The sequence below is a fragment of the Castanea sativa genome, chromosome 6 (genome assembly GCF_040712315.1).
Source record: "Castanea sativa cultivar Marrone di Chiusa Pesio chromosome 6, ASM4071231v1".
Taxonomy (NCBI): Eukaryota; Viridiplantae; Streptophyta; class Magnoliopsida; order Fagales; family Fagaceae; genus Castanea; species Castanea sativa.
The window spans coordinates 36655213-36667172 of NC_134018.1; the positions used below are offsets into that span (position 1 = coordinate 36655213).

Below are 11960 nucleotides of genomic sequence, written 5' to 3' on the forward strand. Positions count from 1 at the left end.
TTCCTTTTTATTATATATTATTTTTATGTGAAAAATGGCCCCCCAAGTAAAAAAAAAAAAATGGTATACATATGTAATTTGAAAAATTAAGATTTGCCCTTAAATATATATATATATATATATATATATATATATATATATATATATATATATATATTTTGGATCTCCTTTGAAATAGCGTTGATTTCCATTTTGATGAATATATTGAAATGTTTAAGAAACACTTATTTTATATGTTATACTTTGTTGTATAATATCAAATGTTTAAAAAACACTTATTTTATATATAGTATTTTGTTGAATATGAAATAGATGTTAGTTTTTATTTTCATAAAAAAAAAAAAAATATATATATATATATATATATATATATATATATATATATTGTTTTAAGCTTTGGCCCCCCTCAAGTTCGAATTCTAGTTTCGTCCCTAGTTGGTTGATAATGGTTTACGATGTTTGAGTTATTTTCTTAATTTCAGGAGGTATTGCTTTTTAATAAAAGTGTTTAAGTCTGTTTAAGATTGAGAAGCTATTACTCAATCATTTGTCTTAAATACTGAAACTTTAGACATTGAATCCTCTAAAGATGCCAAAAAAATGCATTAGTTTACTCTTTTTGTTTCAATAACTGCAAAATATACATTTTTAACTACGAAACTTGTCAATACAAAACTTAGTAACAAGATGAAAAATGATTTTAAGTTATTGTCTAACAGTGTATATAGAAAAAGACTTCTATAATATTTAATTGATGATCTATTTTTGTACCATAAAAGAATGTATGTCAGTGTGTCACAGCTGTATTGAGCCAAATTTAAGTAATAAAATAAAATATTTTTTTTACTTAAAATTTTGTTATATATAATTTGACAAAATTTCTGGCTCCGCGTCACTGATTATGCAAGAAAGATTATTTTAATTTCATGAAACTTGTGGAGTATCAATCAAGGGCAATGCTTTGTGAGAGAGAGGGTATTATACAAGTACGTATGGGTGATGGAAGATTACTCCATGTGGAGTAGGAGACAAACAGTGAGAATCAAAGTATTGAACTTACGGACTATTGTATTGGTTTGGTCACTTTGCATAGTTCTGATGTCGTGTTGATGAAGAGCGATTACAACACCAAGTACTACGACTATAGAAGTTACAAGTTGCACGTGTGCAATATGTGGATTGATCCATAAAAAAAAAAAAAAAAAAAAAATTCCTTTCATTCTGATCTTTAAGTTGTTAATTTGAGTATTTTTAAAAAAAAGTTGTTAATTTGAATAATTAATTGTTAGAAAGAAACTGTTTTTTAGTTGGAATAATATAAGATAATTAATACTAAAGATACAAACTTTTTTACAAACTTTTTTACAAAATTTTTTACAAACTACTGATATAGTGAGTGATTATTGATAAATGAAAAAGTAATACTAAAAATAGACTCAAATAAAAACCAATAAAAAATTGATCATATCAACAGTTTGTAAAAATATTGTCAAATAATTTATAACCGTAACATTACACATATAATATTGCCTGTCTTCACTAGCTACAAGTGGTTGGCCCATCCCAAGCTAAAGTTATTATAGCTTCTGCTCATCCAATGTAACAACAAGAAACCTTAGATTGTAATTCGGTGAGCATGAAATTATATCTTAATGTTACTATTTTAGGGATGTCAATTTAAGTACAAGAATAACATCTACAAGCAGCTTATATTTCAGATTAAAAACTTCTAAATGAAACAATATGAACTTACAGTAATAAGGAAGCATTCCCTTAAAGGGCTTCTTTCTTTTTTCTTTTTTCTTTTTGGAATGTGACTTTAGACTAGCATTTTAAATAAAAGTTGGCAAAAGTACATTTATACCTATAAAAATGTTGAATTAAAGAATTTAAGAAATTTTACATAAGCAAATAAATTAATGAGCTAATGGCAAAAGGGAGCAATAATGAAAAATAAAAATAATGAGTGTATTGAGGCATATAATTATTTAATCTAACAAATTAATTATAGACCAATGCTTCAAGTCCTTTTTTTTTTTTTTTGATAAGTAAATGCTTCAAGTCCATTTTCAAATGGGGGTAAATTGTCTATTTAAATATATTTAATCATTTCCTATTTCTCCCATCTTAATTTTTAAAACATCAAAACAAAAAGAATGACTAAATTATTCTCTTCCCCCTACTTAATTTTAAAAACATCCAAAAAAGATAGAGAGTAACCATTCCGCCCTACTCTCCCATCTACCTCCAAATTTCCAAACATAGCATCCTATCACATTGTTGTAGCACTTCCGAAGTTATGATAGCATTAGCACTCAAATGGCTTTAGATACCAGCGTGGATCAATAAATTTCATCACTAAATTCAATACTCACTCAGAAGTGAAGAACTGGTCAACCATTTATACCACCAAATTATGGTAAATTCTTTTTAAAAGATGCTGACTAACTTCCTATAAATCAAAAGCAAAAGCATGTCCAACAAAGTGATTAATGGATTAGATCCAGTTGCTGAGTAAGCACCAATAATTTCTCCTTAAAAAAATCAGCCTCACTAAGAATATCGTGTGCCTCTCCCTCCAAGTGCAGAGTAAAGACATGCCTCATATGCTTCAATGTCCCTGTTCACATCTTCAACCTCCTTGTCAAGTTTGTCAGACAACACTAATGCATTCAAGACATAAAGGTTGCTCAACCTGTAAATATGAACATGGAGTCAAATCTTCAAACGAACATTCAACTTTATATCCAAGTTCCTCTGCAATAAGTATACCTGGGTCTAAATTGTGGCAATCTCAAATGCAAGTTTGAGCACGGTTATAGTCAAGTAGAACTCCAAGTTGTGAGGCTGCAAAGGAACATTGGATCATCCTTCAGGAGAAGGTAACCCACAAATGATTCTTACATTGTCTCCCAGGCAGGCTAATATCCAGCTGGACAGCTCCAGCCCCAGCATGAGGACAAGGAGGAATCCCCTGTGGCTGCTGCTGGGGTTTTTGCTTTGGTAACACAACAAAAGAATTGTCCATACGCGTCGAACTTATCACACTATTGACCCCATGAATTGAAGACCCCTGCATTTCTGCACATCCTCATTGCCAAAAACCACATACCATACTTGTCAACAACCAACCAACCAACCAAACATATCATATCACTTTTTAACATTAAATTAAGCAAGCAAATCCTATAATATTAATCTCCCATAATGTGTTACACAAATACTATAATCAATCAAAAAAAATGTAGCTTGAATATGGCTGATTTTTTTACAAAACCCAGATGCTATAATTACTCAAAATACAGAAACTAAAGAAGAAGAAAAAAAGGACTTCTGAGTTGAGTTACTCAAAAGGGTATCATATCAAAATCTGAAAGAAAATTTATAATTAAATTTTTTAAAAAAAAAAGCAAATTCGATTGATTACTGGAGCAAGAGGAGTTGCTGTTGTAAGAATTGACGCCAACGACACAGAGGGAGTGGCAGCAGTTCTGGCAGCCCCATCGGGGCAGATTCGGATCCATGGGGAGCCTCCAACTCTTATCCCCCATGCCCAGCTTCTCCTTCTTCCTTTAATTCTTTCAATTTCTTTAATTATTTATTTATGATTGCTCAATGGTCAGTATACACACTATTGAGCCTTGGCTTTTGCTTTGATTTGTTTTTGTTTGTTCCTAGTTTCTTTCCAGGTTTCCTTTTTATTTATTCTTTGTGTATCTTTTAGTGTTCTTTCCCAAACCCCCCATAATAAAATCAACAAGTCTTGCTTGCTCTATCATTTAACTCTCCCAATTTCAAAATTCACCATTCCTTAGATTTACTTTACTCCCTTATTGATTTGTTAACAATAGCAACATGGAGATCAGTGAAATAAGTTTTATTAGAGAGTAATGGTTACTTCTTAAATTAGTAAAAGTACAAGGCCAACTTTGTTTCCTCTTAGCAAGTAAAAGAAATATCATACATCTTTTACTTATAATTGTATTAGATTTCACAACTCAAAAAATGAAAAAAATAATATATATTACATTTCAGATTTTCTTTGGATGGAATGTGCTTACATGACTATTGATATTTTTCGCTTTGCTTCATTGATGGTTCAGAGAGTTGTTATGCCAACAAAATTTTGGTGGTTAATATCAACAAGTGAGAGTGATTATCTCACTTGTCTCATCAGTATGCTGGTTTAGAAGAAAGTGTAGAGTGCCTACAGCCTATCCTACTTGTGTAAGTTAACTGCTTGGTAGCTTTGCATCTTTCCATTTTTTTTTTTTTTTTTTGAGAATACTAAATATTTTTAACACGCACACCGGGAGAGGGGAGAATGAAAATAAATTCATTGAAAATAAATAAATAAAAGGAAAATGAAAAAGAAGAGAAGATCAAGCAGATAACAGGAAGTTTAAATGCAAACATGTGATAAATCCATATCAACAACCAGGTCAATATCAAAATACAACTAAAGTGCCATTTAGTAATAAAAAAAATGGTTCTTAAGAGTCTTCAGTAAAATGTTAATAAGTAAAGATAACCTTTGAAGCAGAGCACAAAATCTGCTACATGCTCAAAGTAAGAAATCTGTATACAATTGCCCCTTATTATGCCTGAAACAGTGAGATTACCAACAAAACAGTGGTTTGTCAAAACTCAAAAGACTCAAAACACTGTTAAGTATGTTACTCTTTTTACAAGCAAAAATTTCTTTAGTTTTGCTGTCATAGTTAAAATAGACATACAACTAAAGGCTAATTATTAAAAGTTACAAGGAGAGGTCAGGCAATGAAAACCGCACAACCCCATACATTACAAGGAAAGCTCAGGTATATAGTACATACAGCCTTACCAGTTATCTCCAGATGCTTTATTCTCATTCTCAGCTCCAAAGTTCATGGTTTTGGATTTTTCAAAACCTGCTGGAATAAGATGTCTAGCTTCCATCTCACTGCATGACATCTTTGCCAATTGACTTTTTCCACATTGACAAAGTCCAACAAAAACTTCAGATAAGATGCCTGAATCAGGAGTCATAGATCTCTCAATCATTTCCCTCAAGACTTGAACTGCTTCATCAAAATCCTCATTCTTGCAGAAGGTTGATATCAACATCTTGAGAGCTTGTTCATTCAGATGACAACCACTCCTTACCATGCTTTTATATAGCTGAAAGGCACACTCAGAGTTCTTCCTCACACACTGACCTCTAATAAGGGCAGAAAAGGTCGAGGCACTTGGAACTAAGTTCTCCTTATCAAGTTCTTTAACCAAATATGCTGCTTTCTTTGTCTTACCCTCCTTGCATGGTCCCAAAATCAAGGCATATATTATAAGTCAAGATATCAGCCTTAACTTGACTCCTCAACATCTCATCATAAAGCCTACCTCCCATCTCACTGCTACCCCCTTGGCTATACCCATTTATCAAGGCATTGTAGGTCACAGTATTAGGAGAAACATTCACTGCTTTCATCTCATTGAAAACCTTACCAGCATCATGTAATTTTTCTTCCTTGCAAAACTCACAGATGAATGTGTTAAATGTAACCACATTTGGATGGACCCATTCTTCCCCATTGAGTTTTTAAGCTTTATCGCAAAGCTCAAAAGAGCCTTATTGCAATATCCTGCAATCAGCGTATTATAAGATGCAATATTTAGGACACTTAAACAAGACTAGAATTTCATACAATGGTGCTGACATCAGAAACTAAACCTCCACCAACTCACTCCAAGACAGATTGCTCAATCTGAAAAGAAAAGGAAAAAAGAAAATTTTCTACCATCATTTCCAATAGCCCAAAATAAGATAAGCAGTATGAATGAAATAAATAAACACACAAAATCAACACATGGAGTCCATCAACCAAGTTGAGTAGGTTGATTCTGTTGCTGATCCCCTACCCACTTTGTGCCTGTTTGGTGCAGTTAATTTTCAGTTTTTTTAAATAAGGTTGTTTGAAAAAGCTGTAATAAGAAAAAAAAAGTGAGATTTGAAAAAGTTTTATTTCAAACAGCGTTACCAAATGGGCTTGCCATTAGCTAAATCAACTGAAGGGAAACAAACACACCCAAGCCCTCTGAAATCTTTACCCCTTATTGTTGCTACATACAAGAACTTCAAAATCCCATCTAGTAATATGATCAAAGTGGAGAACAAATAGGTTTCCACACCCCATTTTTATTGTTCTTACACAGAAACAAAAAGCAACAGAGCTAACAAACATAATACAGTGAGAGGATCAGCAAGAAGAATTTGATCAATGCAGGAGAATTCCTTGATCAGCACAAGAAAAATGTGCAATTGTTAAGACACAAACAAAAACAAAACAGGAGCTAAGTCAGCTAACACACATAGTACAGTGAAAGGATCAGCATGAAGGTTTGATCAATGCAGGAAGCACATTGGTAGCGGACAATATGTTGAAATTAGAATGTCGGGAGAAGTCTAGATTAGCATTCCATACTAGAATGTAACCCACGCCTTTTCGTACAACCCATTGCTACGCTTAATTAAGCAAATAATAAAATAAGCAAAAGCATAATTTTTTTTTTTTTTGTAGAAGAGGTTGCGAATGTCACAATGCTATAACTTTAACAAGGACTAGGGCCCTCTTCTTTTTTTTGCAAATTGTCACTACTACCAACATAATCTTCTTGCTCATACCTTTTACTTTATTGCCATCATATCCAAATCACTTCAAACTAAAACGCGCACAGTAATAATCAAACAAAACCAGAAAATCCAATACTCTCATTAACAATCAAACACGATTCATTCATGGAAAAAAAAAAGTAACTATTTGAAATAGAAGAATTCCACCACATTAATATACAACACTACAAATTTTTACAAAACAAATTGAAGGAATAAAAGGAAGACCAACCCTCAAAAAATGCAGATCTCTCTGTGTTCGTCTGTGAAAGGGTTGTAGTTTTGACCGGTGCAGCGATGAACAAGAGGTGGTTTTGAGCGGCAGAGACTGGATGTGCCAACAGTGACAGGTGATATTGGATTCTATTTTATTGAAGACTGTTATATCATTCACGTGAGCATGCACGCATCACAACTCACAAGCTATTATGATAGAAAAAAGTCAAATAGATGCCTTTTTTTTTTACGTAGGATTTTTCTTAGCTGAATTGCTTATGAAGAGCCACGGTCAAGGACATAAGCAATCCTAATTGAGTCAAGCACGAAGAAGCAATTTTGATGTTTAACATTCACAATTTCTACTTCTACTTCTACTAACTCTATAAAAAGCGCGAATAGCTTTTCTACAGTAAGTTTGGTTTAGTGTAGTTTTTGTCTATTATTGAAGTTTGGTTTGGTATAGTTTGTCTTTTATTGAGCCAAAATGGTGAGTTTGGATGAGAAAGAAAAAAAAAATTAATATAAAGAAATGTTATGCCTATAACATTTTCACAACACTTTCCTAAGTGGCAAGTTATTACTGACTATTATTGAAGGAAAAAAAATAATTTCAGTGGTAAGTTCAAATTAGAACCAATAACAAATTACTTCATCAGATTTTGTTGTAGAAGTGTTGTAGAAATGTCGTTAATGCAGCACTTCTCATTTTAATATTATATTACCTAAATAAGGAGAAACACTTCATAGAATGCCAAAGCAATATGCATCCTGTGCAAATCAAGCAAAGAATTCATGTATGCATTACATGACTCAATAGTAGAAAAAACCCATAATCTTTCATTTCAAAAAAAAATCAGTGGCATTCCTAAACTTCTTCATGTGCGCAGGAGTCTTGCAAAGTGATTCAAAAACATGAGGTGAAGAATCACACAAGTGGTACAAGTGCGGCATTTCTTCAAACAGATTCAATGGCACATCTATTGAACCTGATACAAGAATCTTCCTCAAAATGGACTCTGCGGACTTGAATTTCTGGATTTTAATGAGAATGTGGAGGATTATCGAATGGGTTTCTAGGTAATCACAACATGGTTTCTGAATCCAAACCCAATTAAAAAACTCCAGGGAAAAAATATGGTCCTTCTGAATCTTTAACAATATATGTTTCACTCTAAGGGGTGTTAGACTGGTTGGTAAGGAACTGACCTTAGACCAATCAGAGTGAATTAGATGGCTGTGTGCAACATTTATGAAATCAAGGTCCTGACCTCTGGGTTCAGGGATTGTTCTGTGGGGTATTGGAACTGGTTTCCAATTTCTAACTAAATCCACAGGGATGCTGGGCTTTATAGTACTCTGAGTTTTAGCTGCAGAATTAAGGAAAGTAAAAAATCGACAGAATGGAAAACTATTATTCATAATTTCCTGATAAAACAAAGAAAGTGGCTTTTCTTTTTTGTTTGTGAAGAAGCAGAAAATTTTGGCGCATAACCAAAGTGATTATTTCCTCCCAATTCAGCAAAATGAAAATGAAATGGAACTGGGTCTTGACGAAATTAAGAGGACTAAAAGGTGTAGCAAAGGAAAAATGTACATGATTATTTAAGATCCACTAACTTTGGTTGAATGCAGAGACCAAAGGAAATGTTTACCTTTTGGGTTCAATTTACTTTGTTTATGAGCTCTGACACTTCACTGGGGCATTATAACAAGCAACGCCTGCATGTAGACTTCTCTGAGCTTCTCCAACAAGTAAATGAAGAAAGAACAGAGTTTGGAACTTATAGTGGCGATGAAATAGGGGAGGACGGGAGTGGATGAGATGACAATGCATGGGGATGACGTTGGCGACAAAAATCATGATAGAGTAGAGAGGAAACTGTTATGATTTGTTTGAAAGAGTAACGTAACCCGGTAACTAGTTTATGCAGATTATATGATCGGTTAAGATAAAGTGGGCAACAAAATTATAGGTACTTTAGAAGGACACTTAAACAATACTAGAATTTCATACAATGGTATTGACATCAGAAACTAAGCCTCCACCATCTCATTCTCCAAGAGAGATTGCTCTATCTGAAAATAAAAGGAATAAATAAAATTTTCTACCATCATTTCCAATATCCCAAAATAAGATTAGCAGTATGAATGAAATAAATAAACACACAAAATCAACACATGGAGTCCATCAACTAAGTTGAGTAGGTTGATTCTGTGGATGATCCCCTACCCACTTTCTGCCTGTTTGGTACAGTTAATTTTCAGTTTTTTAAATAAGGTTGTTTGAAAAAGCTGTACTAAGAAAAGGGTGAAATTTGGAAAAGTTCTATTTGAAACAGCGTTACCAAATGGGCTTGCCATTAGCTAAATCAACTGAGGGGAAACAAACACACCCAAGCCCTCTGAAATCTTTACCCCTTATTGTTGTTACAGACAAGAACTTCAAAATCCCATCTAATAATTTGATCAAAGTGGAGAACAAAGAGGTTCCCACACACCCCATTTATAAAACTCAAAAAACTCATTGACGACAGACAAATTGTTCTGACACAGAAACAAAAAGCTACAGAACTAACAAACATAATACAGTGAGAGGATCAGCATGAAGGCTTTGATCAATGCAGGAAAAATCCTTGATCAGCACAAGAAATATGTGCAAATAAGATGCACGGAAATGTGAAATGTAGCAATTTTCCATAAATAAAAAATAAAATAAAAAACAGCACGTGCAGCTACCCACTTCGGCCATTAGCTAATCCAACTAATATTACCACCTTAATGTTCTCAAATACCACATTTATAAAACAAAACAAAAAAAACAAAACAGAGCTAACAAACATAGTAGAGTGAAAGGATCAGCATGAAGGTTTGATCAATGCAGGAAGCACATTGGTAGCGAACAAAATGTTGAAATTAGAATGTCGGGAGAAGTCTAGATTAGCATTCCATACTAGAATGTAACCCACGCCTTTTTCATACAACCCGTTGCTACGCTTAATTAAGCAAATAATAAAATAAGCAAAAAGCATAACATTTTTGTTTGTTGTAGAAGAGGTTGCGAATGTCTCAATGCTATAACTATAACAAGGACTAGGGCCCTCTTCGGTTTTTTTTTTTTTTTTGCACTTTGTCACTACTACCAACATAATCTTCTTGCTCATACCTTTTACTTTTATTGCCATCATATCCAAATCACTTCAAATTAATAATCTTTAAACTAAAACAAGCTCAGTAATAATCAAACAAAACCAGAAAATCCAAAACACCCATTACTAATCAAACAAAATTTATTCAGGGAAAAAGAAGCAACCACATTAATCTACAACACACACTCCAAATTTTTACAGAACAAAGTGAAGGAATAAAAGGAAGACCAACCCTCAAAAAAATAAAAAATGCAGATCTTTCTGTGTTCATCCGCGAAAGGGTTGTAGTTTTGACCGGTGAAGCGGCGGAGCGATGAATAAGATGAGCGGCGGAGAGTGGGTATTTTGTACCCCAAGGTCAAGGACAAGGACCTACGCAACCCTAATTGAGTCGAGCACAAAGATGCAATTTTTATGTTTATTTATACTACTATGTTTGGATTCCACAAATTTTTTTTTTTTTTAAGGCTGTGTTTGGTTCGACGGTAAACCAATTCCGGACGGAAAATCATTTCCGGAAAAAATATTTTCCCGTAAAGAAAATGTACTCATGCTGTTTGGTTGCACCATGGAAAATAAGGGCAGCAAACAAATTCCACTGTTTGGCATTTTCTGAAATTCGTTTTACTGAATTCATTTTCCCATGTTTGGTTTGTTCACACATTTTACGGAAAATTGGGAAGAAAATTTACAAATAAAAACCTGCATTGCCTAGATGAACCTGTAATAGCACAAAAATAATCATCCACTTCAACAGTTACAAAAAGCATCACAAAATTAATCATCGACTTCAACATCAACAAAGAGCATCCGAATATCACGTGGTAATATTTATATCAAAACGCACATAATGTTCTTTCACCATTACAAGTCCATGGTATGCAAAATTGATACCTACACGTGGTATCTGAACAGTACACATGTGCCCTACATGCTTAAAGTCACCACACATAACTTGGGCAATTGTATCGTCCCAATAATACAAAAGAGTTCACATCCTACAGGTTATAAATACATACATAGGCTGCTTACCGATAATACAATTGTCACATATATCATACAATGTTAGGATCATACTAGTACTACATCACACACAACTTAGCCATCACAATCAGCACTAACCAGACAAGTCAGAGTCGAGTGAACAAATAACTATCCATCCAAAGTTTCCTCAACTTAGCAGTCTTGGCCAGGAATCCCCTAGCTACCTTCTTATTTTCACACAGATGGTCAAAGGCAGTTGCAAGCATATCTTCACTATACCCATCCGCCGCCATAGCCATCACCTCAGAGTAAAGACTATTAAAATCAACAGGCCCCCGACTGATTTCTTTCAAGGCCACAGCAATTTCCTTAAGCTGATCAGACAAATCAGTCAGAGCGCTATCATCAGAGGGAGGTGCACGGCTTCTTTTGCGGGACTTTGAAAGTGTGGACCCAGTGGTGGACGATTCGACCACATTCTTCCCCTTATCCACCACACCCTCCTCCCCATTATCAGCCACCATCTCAGTGCTCTCGCATTGTCATGCTCGTGTCAATATCAACATATGACTTAGCAAAGCTTCCTGTGTCAAAATCCTTACCAACTACAATGTCAAACTCATCATACAACTCTATCTTCTTGTTCAAAAAATCTGCATGGTTCCGATGCGCCCGTAACGGAGACAGGGAACATACAATAACAATGCAATGATCACTTCACTCATAAATTCAATATTCAATTCAATATTGATGTCATTAGATGATTTATGTGAATGATAAACAAGTATAAGCTATTATTACCACAAGAGACATAATCCATGATTTATGGGATAAAAACAATAGAAAATATAATGCACAAATATAGTTGAAAGCCATACCATAACTTCCTCTTGGTACGTCTTCGCATCGCACGTGATCATTTTTAAGCTATCATCCCAACCGAACCCACTCTTCTTTTGAAG

At 34.0% G+C, this 11960-nt stretch overlaps 1 pseudogene; it reads right to left on the bottom strand.

Annotated features, from left to right (window-relative positions):
• Window positions 1–1947: 1947 nt before the first annotated feature.
• On the bottom strand, window positions 1948–11522 carry LOC142639882 (uncharacterized; annotated as a pseudogene).
• Between the last annotated feature and the right edge of the window lie 438 nt (window positions 11523–11960).